A 5,767-nucleotide genomic window follows, 5' to 3' on the forward strand; every position below is an offset into this window, starting at 1 on the left:
GGGGGGGGTGTACATGCCAGAGGGGTGAAACAGCAGGGATAGAGAGACCCCAGAGAGGAAGAAAGACCACTTAGTTAGCCTGCAAGGGATGCTGGATGTGTGTGTGTGGGTGTGTGTGTGTGTGTGTGTGCTGTTCTAAGGCTTTCTGCAGTTTAGCTGTCCATCTGTTGCCTTGCATCTGACCTCAGGGCTCTGCTTCTAAAATAGACAGTTTCATCAAACAGCCAGTGGGAATTGGGTTTGGACTATCACCACTCTAAACTGAAAGCCTCATGAGTTTAAGGCTGACATGGCTGTTTCATCATTCATCAGTTTCATCATCCTGTGACTTGTCAGAGCTGCTTGGACAAAACTGAATGTTTTCAAAAACACTTGAGTTGATTTATACATGGGAATATTTTCATGCCTTGCTGTGCTACAGGCTGTTTTTATAGATAAAAGCCTGCTATACATAACATAAACAATAAGTAGCAGGACAAGTCTGGTGATATTCTATATTTTTCTTACTGTCAACAAAAACAACACTGGATGTCTCCTATTACCCAGTGTTGCCTGTGTATCCACAGCCTGATAGATCTTATTCCTTTGTGCTATAGAGCTCCATTAACAACTCACCAATGAGCCACACTCTGCACTGAAGCCCCTTTTCCTCTGGTCAAAAAACACCCATAATCTAGCATCTGGCTTTTGTAGAGACTGAAGGGAACAATCTGTATTCACTCCAGGGTCGCAGGTATTTATCAGCTCCAGCTCCGATCAACAGTGATGTAAACACCAACACCGATCCTCCGTGCTGTAGCGCCTGTCAGAGCACAAACACTGTAAACACACCTGTCACCTGCCCAGCACGGTGCTGTTACACCAAAAACACAGCAGTTGATCTACCTCAATATGTACATTCATGGTCCTGGAGTGTCCATGTTCTGTTTACATGGGTTCGTAACCTGATTTGTGTTTTACAGTTTCACTTTGGACTTTGATAGACCAACTTCATGTGAACATGTAGCAGCCACTAACACTCCACTCAGTGTGTTCTGCAGAAATAACAGACTAATTAACCTGGGAAAGGTAGATGCAATGGAAAATGTGTCAACTTTGTCATGTGTTACAGCTTCTTTGAAATCATTCTGATGCCACAGTTTGGAGTAACATGGGAGACACTGGGTTAAAGTTGCAGTAGTCCCTGTGTGTATGTGTGTAAGGAAGGTCTGCAATCATTTTTGAACTGACAAGTCGTGCTGCATCAATTAATAAATCACAAAATAGTAATAATAGATCACAAAAGTAAGTATAGTTATCAGCCCTTATATGTAGCTACTATACAGTATGTTTTCACAAATTGTAAACAACACCTCTCTCACAAACAGACCATGCTGTGAGCATGTCAGAGGGATACACAACCGGGTCAAAGGGTCAACTCCACAGGATCAACCGATGGACACCAGGCAACTGGAGAATATAGGCAAAATCTCCAGTCTGTAACAATAAGACTCTGTCTAATGATATTTGATTGTTTCTTATAGAGGACAAATAACACCAGCAGAACTCTCTTCACAGACACAGATCTGAGGAAGAATCTATAATTAAATATCTAACTGTTCTGTAACTCATGTGATTTTTCTATGTAATAGTTCAATCCCAAACTTCTATCCTATAGAATGTTTGAAATGTAACATGTAGACTTTAAGACAATGTCCTATAGACTATTAGCTTTAGGAAATGTGTATATTGTTGTTTGATCAATTAACCACTTGTATTATGATTAATTCCAGGTTTGAAGGATGTGATATGAAATCAACACTCATATTACTCCTGTCTGTCATTATTAATGCCATTAGGTTTATGTTATTTCATTCAGTGTTTTATGGTCATGGTGGAAGACGGATGTGCAAGTTTATAGGTAAACTCTAGAATTAAACTGTTCATAAGTTCAGTGGAAAATTACTCTCTTCTACAAGCTGAAACAAAGGAGAAGACGGGTGACGCCCCTGAAACATGCACCAGCCCCCAGGGGATAAAACAGTCATGATCAATTCACACATTGCTCTAAGCTGCTAGCCACAAACTCCTGACTCTTGGCCACGGGCTTTTAGCCATGGCTCTTAGCCATTTTTGCACTTGATCGTTTTGTCCGTGTCCTTTATTCTTTTTTTGCCACCAGCTCCAAGTAACATTCTTTTTGTCTACATGCATGATCTTTTAATTTTATAAGCCACGACAAGACCAACTGAACCAAAACAACAGAAGTGCCTCAGAGTAATTTTGTAGCCTTTTAAATATTATCACATTTTCCTTTTTGAAGATCTGGTCAATGCCAGTCTCCTCTAAAGCTATCCAGCTAAAGTGCCAAAGAGACACCAGCAGATAACATCTGCACGACCTCCTGCAGAGAAGCCGAGCAGAAATCAAGACTTCCCGAGACAGAAAGTCTCCTGGCAAACTCCACCAGAGCTGAACCGCTGAGACACCGGCAGAATCCGTCATCGTGATAACGGGACACGGCCTCCAGGAGAATCCACCTCGATCCCGCGTCTCCAGGGTTACCACAGCAACCACAGCCACCTGGGTTCCAGCCGAGGGTCTTCGGCTACAAAAAAGTGGTTTTAACAGTTTATAGATTTGGATTGTTCCATACATCTCACTGTAAAACAATCTGTGATTGTCACTTTCCAATCTGCAGGTAAGTTTCAGTCCAACTTTAAATGTTGGGCAGTAAAGAGAGGAGAGAGAGATGGGAGGGTGAGACACAAATATGCAAGGGCCAGGAAAACTGTAAAATATGTAGAAAGTTAAGATGGAGGGTGGATTCAAGATCTAAAAAAATACATAAGAGGAAAGAAGACTCAAGCATGAGAGTCAAATCATGGATGTCTGCGTTCTGTGAAAGCAGATACAGATGAAAATAACAAAGGAAAAAGTGAAAATTTAGGCTGGAACAGGATCAACTGAAATGCTGCTCGTCTGTTAGGAGAGAGAAACTAAATCAAAAAGAAAATCTGTTGAATTTCCTTCAAAATTGGTGACAGGGAGAGAGCTCCCTGAAGGAATATTTCAAGTGTAAGTGGTGTAGTTCCACACTCAGGAGAAATATTCAACATTTTTCTCTGCCAGTGCTTCATAGATAAGAAGATAAGAAGTCGTGGTTAGAAGTGAAAGAGGTCAACAGGATATATCGTTTCACTGCTTTACTATCAAACTCTCCACTTTTAACCCCAGATCAGTATAAACAGTAGAATATGCTCGAAGTTGACTTCTGTGATACTGTGTCAATGCCTGGTGAGAGGAAGCAATTCAGCTCCACAGCTCAGAGCAGACAACATGAGATAAATATGTATAGATTGAAGTTCCAGCATCGGCTCAGTGAAGATGTGCAGGATGGGATTTTCAGCACAGGGTCAAGTAGATATTTATGTGCATCAGCAGTAAACACATGAGGATGCTGGAGCGGTCAGTCTTTGTGTGGACAGAGTTTCTGCTGGACCTGACAGACGCTCTGCCAGTGTTCATGAATTACAAAGAGAACAGGAACATATTACTACTGAAACTTGATTTATTTTTAAAAACAAACATATATTCTTATGGACTGCATTTAAAGCGCTTTAACTCACATGTTTACACAGTGCTTTGTCTATGCATTCAGCACACACACACACACACACACACACACACCGATGATACATCAGGGGCAACTTGGGGGGTCAGTATCTTGCCCAGGGACACTTTGACATGTGGACTGGGGAAGCCGAGTTTGAACGACTGACCTGATTAGTGGATGGCTGGCTCTGCCTCCGGTGCAGTGCAATGACATACAGCCTAATGGCTTATGTCCTCCACGGGCTTCCATCCTGCAAAAACAATGCAGATAACCTGAAAAACACACACATGTAAGATTTACACGGTCCAAGCTCTCTTCACACTATACAATACAGACTGGATGTTACCGGTTGTAACACAGTATTATATGTAGTATAATACTATGTTGGGACTAATCAGACTGACACAGAGGACGTCAGTAGAGTAGTTGGTCCTTCACTGTGACCCCTGGCCTGGCCTGGGATAACAGTAGAGTCTGAAGTCACATTGGTCAGTCAAACTTAAAACTCAATTCAAGGGAATAGGCAGTTCTCTATTGTGACATGAATTTGACCTGAGTTTAGTCCACTAACTGGATACCTTAAGAGAACTTCCAAGTAATTGTAGTTTAGTTTCATTTTGTTTAGATATAATTATATATATATTTGATGAATGAAGCAATTTAACATAGTTTCAAAACAAGGCATAAAACTAATGAGTTTCAAAAAGAGTTTGCTAATTCTTTACTCCTGTCCCTAGTTGGGCTTTTACATGTATAATGTAATTAAAACAGTCAATAGCTAAAACAACACAAAACAGACAACACAATTGATAATATCCTACAATTAGCTAAAATATACAGATGTTCAGTCCAAGAAGAGACAACAGCAGCACAACAAGCTACAAACAGACATACAAAAACAATTAAAAATAGATATTGTCAGGGGTTTGCGAGGTAAGTTGGACCCAAATGCAGTCAACTCTTGGGAGACGGTGCAGGCAGGTTTATTTAATCAAAAATCCAGACGTGAACGTGACATGGACAGACATGAAGACAATAGGACGTGAACAAACCCAGAACTAAACAGACGAACCGACACAGACAAAGGGGAGCACAAAGACTATATAGACACAGGAGGCAAGGTGATTGCACACAGGTGAAACACATCAGGGCGGGGCAGACAATCACTACACAGAAACAAGACCAAGACAGGAAGCGAAAACACTCAGACACACAAGGAACCAAATAACAAAATAAAACAGGAAGTGCGAAAAGTCCCAAAACAAAACTAACAAAAAGTGTCTGCCATAGCAAAACATGACAGATACATTTAGCTAGAAACGAGTACAGCTGTGGTTAGCTTTTAGCAGCAATTAACCTTTGTTGTAAAGGAATTTATATCTTGAGTTAATTTGATTTCAGTTGATGTGTTCCACAGTTTACAGTCCTTTATGGAGAAAGCTGATTGTCCAAATTAGATCTATGATTTGATATTTTGCAGTTGCCAATGTTTTTCCAAAAAAGTGAACTCAATCTGCCAGAAGAGACGGGACCAAGAAAAACACTGAGTGAACACTTCCTAGCATCATAGCAGGTATATAATAGTTCAATACAGATTACCCACATAACCACTACAATTTAATGTGTTAAGTGAAAGAACTGGGTGCTACGCCCCTGGCTGTACGTAGTCATAAGTTTAACAAAGGAGATGATGAGGATTTGGTCAGATGCTCAAAAAGGTGAGTAACGACTCAAGCTGGTTCCAGTTTTTCATCCAAAGTGCTGCTGGTGACTAATAGTACAACTGTCAGATGTCCTAAGAAATGGAACAATTATTCTTACCACCAGTGAGAATACAACAGTGAAAACAGTGTTGGAAATATATGAAAGCTCAGCCACGTTCCACCTTATCTATGCCGCACACAGTGGAAGCCGAGACTAGCATGTACAGATGAACATGAAAGCAAAACCAACCTCTGTCTACTAAGTATTGACCAGTGATGAAATCCAAATAGATCAGTAACCTTAGACAGTTCATGCTATTAATATTTCAACAGTAGTTGGAGTATCAGATCAGCTGCAGCGTGGTAGGAAACCCATTATTCTGAAATGTGTAGTCAGACTACTTAAGTTTCCCTCCAGACACATTTAAAAAATGGTTCTCCACATGAAAAGTCAAAAAAGGGGCTAGAG

Source organism: Seriola lalandi, unplaced genomic scaffold (genome assembly GCF_002814215.2).
Source record: "Seriola lalandi dorsalis isolate HSWRI2012SDOR001 ecotype SW California unplaced genomic scaffold, Sedor1 jcf7180002054981, whole genome shotgun sequence".
Lineage (NCBI taxonomy): Eukaryota > Metazoa > Chordata > Actinopteri > Carangiformes > Carangidae > Seriola > Seriola lalandi.